Raw genomic sequence first — 13,041 nt, 5'->3', positions numbered from 1 at the left:
CACGTCATTTTTTTGGTGGGCAAAAAACTTCTGCATACAGTCCTGGATGGAGTATGCTGAGCCTTGTAGTTCTGCAGCTGCTGTCTGCTCTTCTCCAGACAGACAGGAGCTGCAGAACTACAAGGCTCAGCATACTCCATCCAGGACTGTATGCAGAAGTTTTTTGCCCCATGAAAAAATTATGTGGGCTTTGCCATAATTTTGTATGCGAGCCAGGTACAGCAGGCAGGTACGGCTGCCCCCAACCCCCCGTTGACTATTTGTACCCGGCTGGGAACCAAAAATAAAGGGAAGCCCTTTTTTTATTATTTCATGAATTTCATGAAATAATTAGAAAACAAATGACATAGGCTTCGCCCCATTTTTGTGTCCAGCCAGGTACAACTAGGCAGCTGGGGATTGGAATCCGCAGCACAGGTTGGCCTGAGCTTTCTGGGCCCCACTGCTGCGAATTGCAGTCTGCAGCCGCCTCAGAAAATGGCACTTTCATAGAAGCGCCATCTTCTGGCGCTGTATCCAACTCTTCCAGCACCTGCCTGCTATACCTGGCTAGCATACAAAAATATGGCGAAGCTCACGTCCTTTTTTTGTAGTTTTTTGGCAAAAAAAATAAAAAATGCTTCCCTGGATTTTCCATTGCCAGTGAAGGTAACACCAAGCAGTGGGGGTTATCAGCCAGTAGCTGCTTGGGTTACCCTTAGCTAGCAATACAAAAAATGCAGCGGGAGTCCATATATTTTTTTTTAATTATTTATTTAAATAACTAAAAACAAAAAGGGCTTCCCTGTATTTTGATTGCTGGACATCACAGTGCTGAAAAAATAAATCTTTAAAAAAAATGACGTAGCGCTCCGCGGTATTTTTGATTCTCAGCGCAGATAAAGCAGACAGCTATGGGTTGCCACCCCCATCTGCCTGCCGTTACCTTGGTTGGCAATCAAAATACAGGGAACCCCATTATTTTTTTCTATTTAAAAAATAGTTAAAAAAAAAATGACGTTGGGTCCCCCCATTCTTGATAGCCAGCTAGGGTAAAGCAGACGGCTGTAGCCTGAAAACCACAGCTGGCAGCTTTACTGTGGTTGGGGATCCAATGTGGAGGTCCCCCCAGGCTCTTTTTTTTATAATTATTTAATAAATATTAATAATTACACAAAAAAAGTAGGGTCCCCCCCCAAATTGGATCACCAGCCAAGGGAAAGCGGACAGCTGTGGTCTGGTATTCTCAGGGTGGGAAGGTCCATAGTTATTGGGCCTTCACAGCCTAAAAATAGCAGGCTGCAGGCACCCCAGATGTGGCGCATCCACTAGATGCGCCAATCCTGGCGCTTCACCCCAGCTCATCTCGTTCCCTGGTGCAGTGGCAAACGGAGTAATAAATCGGGTTGATACTAGCTGTAAGGTCACCTGACATCAAGCCCAGCAGTTTGTGATCTCATGGCGTCTATTAGATACCCAACATCATAAACTGTCAGTACTAACAAAAAAAAATCAACAAAAGAAATTTATTTGAAAAAACAGTCCCCAAAATATTTCCTCTTTCACCAATTTATTGTAAGAAAAAAAATAAAGGGGTCCCACGACGACTCTGGACCGTCTAGAATATGGGGGGGAGACACTCAGGGAACGTATCCCCCATTTTTTAGGAGTGCAGATCCTTCATGTGAGGAGTGTGGGTGCAATGAATCTGCACTCACTCTCCCCGGGTCAACAGCAGCAGAGTACATGTAGTAATGGTTGCTACCAAAGCTGCAATGCCCTGCTCATGAGGTAAGGGCATGCCTAATCAGGAGAACTATTCTACATTTCCAAATATTGGTATTTGCTGACATTATTGCTATTCCACTTACTATATATTGGGGATAGGATCTTGGAGATGGATTACCCCTTTAAGTCCAGTTAGGCTACTTTCACACATCCGGTTTTTGCTCTGTGGCACAATACGGCACTCTGCAGAAAAACCGCAACCGTTTTTTTTGCCGCAGGTTACGGGTTTTTTTGCATAGACTTACATTAGTGCCGTATTGTGCCGCATGGGCTTGCGTTCGGTCCGGTTATTGCCGCATGCGGCAGATTTAGACGATGCCGCGGCCGTATGGAACGTTGCCTGCAACGTTTTTTGCTCCGGCAAAAAAACCGCATCGCGCCACATCCAGCCGCTGCGGCGCATTTTTCAATGCATGCCTATGGACGCCGGATGCGGCGCGATGCAGAAAAAAACGCATCCGGCCGCTACATGCGGTTTCTTCCACTGCGCATGCTCAGTAGTGTGCCGCAACCGGAAAAAAACGGACCGGCCGCATGTAAAAACTTATGCAAAGGATGCGGTATTTTCGCCGCATCCGTTGCATATGTTTCACAGCTGGATTGAGCCGCACGGCTCAAACCGGATGTGTGAAAGTAGCCTTATCCAGCTGAATGAATACTTAACAACAGAGCTTGCTATTTAGATGTGTTTTCTTGTGGCGTATAACGGACTCTCATGTTTGGTAGTCGTTCAGCAGGGAAACTATAAAAGCAAATCCCTCCATTTGGAAATGTAGTATATAGCTCTCCTGATCAATTATGTTCCTTACCTCATGAGCAGGGCGTTGCAGTAATAATAATAATTTATTTATTTATATAGCGTTATTAATTCCATAGCGCTGTATGTCTTTGCAGTGTGGGAGGAAACCGGAGTACCCGGAGGAAACCCACGCAAACACGGGGAGAACATACAAACTCCTTACAGATGGTGTCCTTGGTGAGAATTGAACCCAGGACCTCAGTGCTGCAAGACTGCAGTGCTAACCACTGAGCCACCGTGCCGCCCATTTAGCTTACAGATGCATAACCACCACTCACTGTGTCTGAACACAGGAAGCTGAGCTGACGGAGAGGGGCGTGGGGGGGATCAACGCTGCACAGGTACCGTGGGACATCGGGGAACACCGGTGGGGTTATAGGGGGTGACCTGGCAGGGCCTGGGGAGGAGTTTTCTGTCGCATGTGTCATGGCACATGCGACAGAAATCAGAGGAGTAGGGTGAATGCGGCCGGCGCGCTGCTGTGCGCGCGGCCATCTTGGATTTCTGGGAGGGCATCAGGGGGGCACTTTGGCGACACCGGGGGACTGGAGGGGACCGGGGAGGAGATTTATCATGTTTGTTCATGCCAGATGGGAGATAAATAATTTTTTACCGGCGCTGTCATTTACTGTAACGTGATCATCGGTGTACGGTGTATACCTGTGATCACGTGAGCGGGGACCGGAAAAACCGTACTGAATCATGATCTCCAGGGTCTCAGGTAGCCCTGAAACCCCAGAGATTTTCTGACGCTGGGGGGCGTTATTCACTTATTTCTGCCTGCTGTTTATAAACGGCAGATCAGAATAAGGCTACATTAACACGACCGATCCATTTTTGCAGTCTGCAAAAAACAGTCCGTTTTTTTTCACGGGTGCATCCGTGTGGCATCCGTTTCCGTTCCGTAGACGGTCCGTATGTCATCCGTTTGTCATCCGTGTGCCTTCCGTTTTTTTTGTGTACTGCAAAAAAACTGAAGGAGGGAAAATACATAAATTTACCCAGGATCCATAGCTTCATCCTACATGAGGCAGTCACATGTTCACTCCAGTGCCATTTTCTACTGCTTTTCACAGCGTAGAGCGCTCTGGTGATTTTCTTGTGCTTGTGCACTTCATATCAGTCTTTTCTGTCATTATAATGGCAGAAAGACACATAATGTCCCACTCTCCTGCATTTTGTAATTTTGCACCCTTTGGTGCCTTTCATGTGGCACTAAGAGGTGCTTAGCTTTGTATTTAGCCAAAAAAATGAAAAAAAAAAATGACATAGGGTTCCCCCTATTTTTGTAGCCAGCTAGGGTAAAGCAGACGGCTGCAGCCTGCAGACCAGAGCTGGCAGCCTCACCTTGGCTGGTAATCCAAAACTGAGGGCACCCCACGCTGTTATTTTAAATTAAATAAATAATTAAAAAAAAAAAAACACGTAGGGGTCCCCCCAAAATTGGATCACCAGCCAAGGTAAAGCAGACAGCTGGGGTCTGATAGTCTCAGACTAGGGAGGTCCATGGTTATTGGACTCTCCCCAGCCTAAAAATAGCAGGCCGCAGCCGCCCCAGAAGTGGCACATCCATTAGATGCGCCAATCCTGGTGCTTCGCCCCAGCTCATCCCGCGCCCTCGTGCGGTGGCAAACGGGGTAATATATGGGGTTAATACCAGATGTGTAATGTCACCTGGCACCAAGCCCTGGGGTTGGTGCGGTCAGGCGTCTATCAGATACCCGACATCACCAACCCAGTCAGTGATAAAAAAAAAGTAGACGACAAACACATTTTTATTTGAAAAAACACTCCCCAATACATTCCCTCTTTAACCAATTTATTAGAAAGAAAAACAAATCCAGGTCTGGTGTAATCCAAGGGGTTGCCATGACGATCCACACTGTCCCAGTCAATGAAGAGCAGGATGTTCCCCATTGGCTGGGAGAGCAGTGCAGTGACCTGAGCTAACATCAATGGGTCAGCCCAGGTCACTGCAGGGGATGACAAGTGCTGCTGTCAGCTAGGTACATTACCTGCGCTGATCTCCTGCACTGCTGACAGCACCTGTCACTGAGTTCAATGACCGCCGCCTTCACAGCCAAGTATCACGAGCGGCCCGTGACGTCACCGCCAGTCAGTCTCGGGTCGGAAGCGAGAGAAGGTGATGTGAAAAGCGGCGGCCATGGAGGACAGTGACAGCGCTGAGGTCGGGACTTCATCACCACAGGTAAGCTGAGCGGGACCATGTGTGCAGAGTGCCAGGTGGGCGGAGCCTAGCGGGACCGTGCATGCAGAGTGCCAGGTTGGCAGAGCCTAGCGGGACCGTGCGTGCAGAGTGCCAGGTGGGCGGAGCCTAGCGGGACCGTGCGTGCAGAGTGCCAGGTGGGCGGAGCCTAGCGGGACCGTGCGTGCGGAGTGCCAGGTGGACGGAGTCTAGCGGGACCATGCGTGTAGAGTGCCAGGTGGGCGGAGCCTAGCGGGACCGTGCGTGCAGAGTGCCAGGTGGGCGGAGCCTAGCGGGACTGTGCGTGCAGAGTGCCAGATGGGCGGAGCCTAGTGGCACTGTGCGTGCAGAGTTCCAGGTGGGCGGAGCCTAGCGGGACTGTGCGTGCAGAGTGACAGGTGGGCGGAGCCTAGCGGGACCGTGCATGCAGAGTGCCAGGTGGGCGGAGCCTAGCGGGACCATGCGTGCAGAGTGACAGGCGGGCAGAGCCTAGCAGGACCGTGCGTGCAGAGTTCCAGATGGGCGGAACCTAGCGGGACCGTGCGTGCAGAGTGCCAGGTGGGCGGAGCCTAGCGGTACCGTGCGTGCATAGTGCCAGGTGGGCGGAGCCATGTGTGCTGGCGGCGGAGTGCGAAGTGGGTGGAGCCTAGCGGGGTCATGAGACGCTGAGGACGTCAGTGTCGTGGACTGCATGGCTGGGGACAGGTGAGTGTGAGTGTGTGTGTGTGTGTGTACATGCCGCGTGCAGGAGGGGGCGGAGTGAGCTGAGCGGGGAAGTGTGGGCTTCCTGCACGTAACTAGGATAAACATCGGGTTACTAACCAAAGCGCTTTGCTTGGATACCCGGTGTTTATCTTGGTTACCAGCTTCTGGCAGGCTGCCAGCGATGGCTCCTGCACACTGTAGCTGTAAAAAGCCCTGCTTTTTGCTGCTAGAACCATTCTCGAACGTATCTAGAACTATCGAGCTTTAGCAAAAAGCTCGAGTTCTAGTTCTATCTAGAACAGCCCCCAAAATCACTCGAGCCGCGAACTGGAGAACCTCGAACCGCAAACCGCGCTCAACTCTAGTTATTATTGACCCCGCTGAGCTGAAAACACGCTCAGACAACATATTCACAGCAGGGCAAGCTAGCGTATAAGGCGAGGTCTGGCCAAGTGTTGAGCTTTGAAACCCAATAGTTAAAGGGAAGAGTAGACAATGAAAGCACGCTGTTACAGTCACCTACATAGTCCCACACCATCTTACTTAAGTTTTCCCTCCTTGTCATAGTACCCCCAACTGGTATCTGATTCGCAGTTGACGGTTTGTGGAAAATGGACCAGGTTTGGCACATTAGTCCCCCGCCTGTGTTGCTCCTACTATGCGTAGCCATCTCTTGTAATCCTGTTGCATGAGATGACATGCTAGCTCTGACGCCAACATGATCTGAGGGTAATCGTTTCATCAACTGCTCCACTACAGCCCTCTAGAATGTTTCCATAGTACAATCTTTATTTGCCTCCATAAGTAGCGAAGCAAATTTGTCTTTGTAGTGTGGATCAAGGAAGGTACATAACCAGTATTTGTTGTCTGCCAAAATGTGGACTAGCCGACAGTCATGAGAAAGGTAGTGTGACATGAACTGTGCCATGTGTCCCAGACTCCGAATTGGAAACCTTTCTGTGTCACTGCTAAGAATACATTCTGTCTCCCTAAACCTCCTCTCTACCTCAGTCTCTCTCTCCTCCTCCTGCTCCTCCTCAGGCCATCCATGCTGGACAACCCTGAAGCTTGGGTTGTCAATCCCTTGGTAACCAAACTTCAAAACATTCCTGTACTTCATCATCATCCTCCTCATCATCATCCTCATGATGCTGACCAAAGGTGGCCTGAGCCTGTTGGCCGAGGTTGTGCGGATTACTAGCAACCATTGTGAAGTCTGGATCCACAGACACCTCGGGTGCATTTACACTTTAGTCAGTCAGACCATTCAGTGAGCATTTCAATAAACAAATCAGTGGAATGGTAATGCTTTTAAGAGCATCATCACTGCTCACAATGTTGGTACAGTAATCAAAATTCTCTAGGACCTGACAAATGTCTGCAATCCACACCGACTCTGCAGTACTTATGTCTGGCTGCTGCGTCTGACGGGCACGTTCCAGCTGGAATTGGGATACTGCCCTCTGCTGCTCATGGATCCTGGCCAACATACGATAGGTTGAATTCCATCTCGTAGGGGGGTCACATATTAGTCTGAGACGAGGCAAGTGTAAGCACTGCTGCAGCACTGCCAGGCCAGCAAAAGACGGAGATGACTTGCGCAAATGGGCACTAATACGTCGTACCTTGGTAAGTAGATCTGGTATCCCAGGGCATTTTTTGAGAAAGTGCTGAACTACTAAATTTACAATGTGGGCCATACAAGGAACGTGTACAAGCTTTCCAAGCTTTAAAGCCGTCACCAGATTATGACCATTATGGCACACTACCATGCCTGGACGGAGGTCAAACGGCGCAAGCCACTCATCTGTCTGCTCACTTATTGCTTTCAAAAGCTCAGTTGCAGTGTGCGATTTGTCACCGATACAGATGAGCTTCAGTAGAGCGTGTTGCCGCTTAAAGCCTGCTTTACACCTTACAATTTCGCATGCGATGTGACCTGCCCCCATCGTATATGCGGCACGTTCAATTTGCTGACCATGTCGCACAAACGATTATTTCCCGTCACACGTATTTACCTTCCATACGACCTCGATGTGGGCGGCGAACATCCACTTCCTGGAGTGGGAGGGACGTTCGGCGTCACAGCGACGTCACACGGCAGCCGGCCAATAGAAGTGGAGAGGTGGAAGGAGCCGACCTCCTTCCTTCCGCATTGCCGGTGGGAGCCGTGGGATGCAGGTAAGGAGATGTTCATCGTTCCCAGGGTGTCACACACAACGATGTATGCTGCCTCGGGAATATTGAAGAACCTGAGGTTCAATTTTTAGTAATTGAACGACGTGCATGCGATCAACGTTTTAACGTTCAATCGCAATTGCACGGAGGTATCACACGCTACAATGTAACTAACGATGCCGGATGTGCGTCACTTACGACGTGACCCCGCCGACACATTGTTAGAAAATTGTTGCTTTACACCATACGATCCAGCATACGATATTGTATGCGATCGTACCCGCCCCCATCGTATGAGCGGCACGTTCAATTTGTTGAACGTGTCGCACAAACGAGTAACCCCCCGTCACACGTACTTACCCATCCATACGACCTTGATGTGGGCGGCGAACATCCACTTCCTGGAGTGGGAGGGACGTTCGGCGTCACATCGACGTCACACGGCAGCCGGCCAATAGAAGCGGAGGGGCGGAGATGAGCGGGACGTAAACATCCTGCCCACCTCCTTTCTTCCGCATAGCCGGCGGGAGCCGTGGGACGCAGGTAAGCTGCTGTTCATCGTTCCCGGGGTGTCACACACTGCGATGTGTGCTACCCTGGGTATGATGAACAACCTGACATTCAATTTTTAGGAATTGAACGACGTGCATGCGATGAACGTTTTACCGTTCAATCGCAATTGCACGGAGGTATCACACGCTACAATGTAACTAACGATGCCGGATGTGCGTCACTTACGACGTGACCCCGCCGAAACATTGTTAGAAAATTGTTGCTTTACACCATACGATCCAGCATACGATATTGTATGCGATCGTACCCGCCCCCATCGTATGAGCGGCACGTTCAATTTGTTGAACGTGTCGCACAAACGAGTAACCCCCCGTCACACGTACTTACCCATCCATACGACCTTGATGTGGGCGGCGAACATCCACTTCCTGGAGTGGGAGGGACGTTCGGCGTCACATCGACGTCACACGGCAGCCGGCCAATAGAAGCGGAGGGGCGGAGATGAGCGGGACGTAAACATCCTGCCCACCTCCTTTCTTCCGCATAGCCGGCGGGAGCCGTGGGACGCAGGTAAGCTGCTGTTCATCGTTCCCGGGGTGTCACACACTGCGATGTGTGCTACCCTGGGTACGATGAACAACCTGACATTCAATTTTTAGGAATTGAACGACGTGCATGCGATGAACGTTTTACCGTTCAATCGCAATCGCACGTAGCTGTTACATGCTACAATGTAACTTACGATGCCGGATGTGCGTCACTTACGACGTGACCCCGCCGACACATCGTAAGATATATTGTAGCGTATAAAGCGCCCATAAATCCCGCTTTAGACGAGGCAGTGCTGCAGAGATCCCAGCTGGGGATTGATGTCGACGGTTGGTCAACGTCGGATGTTGAGGAGGATGCACAGGAGCCAGATGAAGAGTAGGAGGAGGAGGGAGTTGTTGCTGTGTAGGACATTACTGAAATGGTGATTGAAGTGGGGCCCGCTATTCTGGGTGTGGGAATTATATGGGATGTTGCCACCTCAGAATCTGTACCAGCTGCCACCAGGTTCACCCAGTGTGCCGTCAGTGAGATATAACGACCCTGTCCACTTCCGCTTCTCAACGTGTGGTTAAGTGGACCTTTCCTGTTATGGCATTGGTGAAAGCCCGTTTGATGTTTACAGACACATGATTGTGAAGCATGGGGATGGCACAACAAGAAAAATAGTGGCGGCTATTAACACCGCCAAAAGGTCGCAGAAAGCTTCTGTTCCCACAAGCCGATACAGCAACATCTCAAGGGCTATCTATCGTGCAATGTGTGCAGTTATGGTTTCTGCCCTTGGGTGCGTAATGGGGTATTTTCGCTTCTTTTCGAAGGTCTGTGGTATGGACAACTAAACGGAACGCTGGGACACCGAAGCGGATGTGGTCATTGATGACTGAGTTTGGCCAACATCAGGTTGGGAGAAGGAGGCATCAGCGCCACCTTCTTGCACACCAGTTTGGGAAGCAGGCAGCCCAGGGGAAGTGGCAGTGTTTCGAGTCTGGAAATCGTGTTTTTCACCTAGAGCTGTCAACCACCTAGTGGTGTGCTTGGCTAACATATAGTTTCTCATGGTGGAGGTGCCCAAGCTGGAAGTATTTCTGCCTCTGCTAAGCTTGGCCTGACAGATTTGACAAATGGCAACTGTTTGGTCCAAAGGACTCTTGGAAAAAGACTCCCACACAATCGCACCACGGACCCTTGGACTCTTAGATGGCACAGGTGGTGCACGGACCCTTGAACTCTGAGATGCCACAGGTGGTGGTGTCATATGCACAATTAATTGACCTCTGGAAGTGGTCCAAACCCTATGTCTTACAGCCTTTTTGCCTACGATGGGCACATGCTCCTCTGCACTGCTGCTCTCGCAATCCATGCCACCCGTCCATGTTGGATCAGTGACCTCATCATTGACCAGGTCGTCTTCAAATTCCTGAAGGTCCACATCTTCGGTAATGGAGGTTTCAGGCTGACCTGAGGACAACTGTGTCTCATCATCCTCCAACACTTCCACCTGATTGCCCAGCATGTCACGGCCAACAACATGGCTTTCTTCTGACCTTGGGTGCATCACTTCATACCACGGCCTCACCTGCGTTGTTGATGTTGCGCGGTGAGAGGCAAGAAAGGTCAAAGGGTCCCATAAACAGTTCCTCAGAGTAACCTGCTTTGGGGGTCATATGTTTTCTTAGAATACTGATGTTGTGAGGAAGGAGGACCAGGCTGAGTATTCGATGGGCCAGCCTCTGGGCTACTCAAGTCTGTCTGTGTGGACCCTTGGGATTTGCTACTCGACAAGTAACTGGAGGTATTTTCAGCTAGCCAACTCGTTACCTGTTCGCACTGTTCAGGGCGCAAGAGTGGTTTCCCACGTGGACAAGAAAATTGGGATAGGAAGGCAGAGGTGGATAAAGCAGGAACCTTTTTCTTTGGCTCGGTAACACTGCTTGGGCGACCACCACTCTCACTACCACCTCGTCCACGGCCCTTACCGCCCCTTTTGTTTGATTATTTGAAGGTGAATACTGTAATAACGTGACCTTTTCTACAGGCAGTGGAACAACACTGATGCCGGGTTATTAAACTTGTGTTAATAGTTCCCCACGACAGCTGTTTCTGTAAGTCTAAAAACCGCAAGGTACCTTTATTGGACAAAGTACCACTTGGAGGAGTCGACAAAGATGTTGTGAATGTTTTTCAGCCCTAAAAGAAAAGAGGGTTTGACAACACTTTTATTTTAGTATTGTTTTTTGGCACTCAGACTGTGTTTTAGTAAGAGCAGGGCACTATGTTGGTTCTGTAAGATATGAAGCCGCCACCAGTGTGCTAGGTTGCTGCTAGTAAGGTATTGGCCTTCAGGCAGAAGTAGAGTCACTGACACCGAGTAATAATAAACATTTTGGAACACTGAGATAGTGTCCTGCTCTTATTAAAACACAATGTAGGTTCTGAAAGATAGGAAGATGCCACCACCAGGATGCTAGTTTGGTGTGTCGCGGGCGGAGGGGGACGCGCTCGCCACGCTCGGGTCCAAGGCTTCTGCTGCTGCTGCTTGGTGGCTCGAGCGGTGGGCCGGACCCGGGGACTCGAGCAGTGCTCCTCACCCGTGAGTGAAAAGGGATGGTTTGTTTGGGGAGAGAGTTCGTGTCGCCACCCACGGGACGTGGTGATGATGGCACCACCGCTGCTGGTGACGGGGATCCCGGGAGAGATGGTAGGGAGCAGCGAGGATGTGGTCCCCTCCGTGGGTAGGGGGTTGGTGATCCCAGGGCCCGGTGGTGTAATGGGGAGGCTGGATGGCTGGGGTTCAGGGACTGCGCGGCGCGGTGCTGGACAGCACTGGTGTACTCACTCAGGTAATCACTGACAGAGTCTCTAGTAAACCAAAACGGCCGGATGGACGGGTCCCGCAGCCGGCTGCAGTGTTATTGTTGTACTCTCCCCGGACGGCTGATGGTGGCTGTCTTTCCCTGCACCTTTTAGAATGTTCTGACTCCTGTGGTTGCCCACCGGTAGTCCGCTTCCCAGCGTATAGATGCCATAGGAGCCCGTTTTGCCTGCAGACGCTGGCCCTTGGATCTACAGCCTGTGGCGGTGGCAGTATATCCTCACGGTGTGGACTGTTGCCTTCTGTCGGGACTTGGTTGTTGGGGAACCACTGGGGTTCCTGTCACACTCGGATTTGACTATTGACGGCGGCTCCAAGCTTGGTCGGGGTCCGATGGCCCTGCCTGTGTGCTTAGCTTCACTCCGCTCCCCGGTTCGGTACCGGCGGGCCAATGCCCGACCCCGGTCCTTATGGCTTCGCAGAGTTCCACCAACTCCTGCAGACAGCCACCACCATCTGCCAACCTTGATGTCAGTGCCTGGGCTCCTACCCAGACACCTGAAGTGTTTACTCCTCTCACTTCCACCTCCAAAACTGATCTGACACTTTTCCTGCCTCCAGGCCTGTGAACTCCTCCGTGGGTGGGGCCAACTGCCTGGCTCCGCCCCACCTGGTGTGGACATCAGACCTTGGAGGGAGGCAACAAGGATTTTTGATTGACTGTTGTAACTGTCTAGGGTGGGGGGTGTGTTTGTTGGTATGTATGTGCCTACCTGGCTAGTCCAGGGCGTCACAAGTGCTATGAAGGTATTTTGCTTCAGGCAGAAGTAGAGCCACTGACACCGAGTATTAATTAAACATTTGGAAGACTGAGACTGTGTTTCAATAAGAGCAAACCACTATCTAAGTTCTGTAAGATATGAAGCCCCCAAAAGTATTGTAGGTTGATGGTAGGAAGGTACTGGCTTTGAGGCAGAAATAGTGCCACTGACTCCTAGTATTAGTAAAAGTTTTGGAACACTGACACTGTGTGTTAGTTGCAGCAGGCCACTATCTAAGTTCTGTAAGATATGAAGCCACCACCAGGATGCTATATATTATGGTATTTGGCTTCAGGCAGAACTACAGGCTTTGACAGCAATTTTTTAAATTACATTATTTTTTTTTAGCAGTAGGGTACTATGGAGTTTATGTACGCTATGAATCCAACACAAGGACGCAACTGAGCTGGTATGAATTGAGATGGTGGCTGACAGGCACTACACTACACCTGAACCTGTTGTTTTGACAATTTTGGGATCTTTTTTTGCAAGTTGTAATACCTATTCCTAATAGAACAGACACAAGAGATGTAGGAGTGCTGAGATTGTTGATTATTAGTAGCAGATGTCAGGACAGCTTTAAATCTCTCCCTGCCTGTGAATAAGCTCTCCCTATATCACACACTGCAGTAACAGACCGTATGCAGCACTAATAAGAGGATTAATTTTTTTTGGGCAGTTTAAAACA

Source organism: Anomaloglossus baeobatrachus, chromosome 2 (assembly GCF_048569485.1).
Source record: "Anomaloglossus baeobatrachus isolate aAnoBae1 chromosome 2, aAnoBae1.hap1, whole genome shotgun sequence".
Taxonomy (NCBI): Eukaryota; Metazoa; Chordata; class Amphibia; order Anura; family Aromobatidae; genus Anomaloglossus; species Anomaloglossus baeobatrachus.
Note: the sequence above shows the minus strand (reverse complement) of the source record.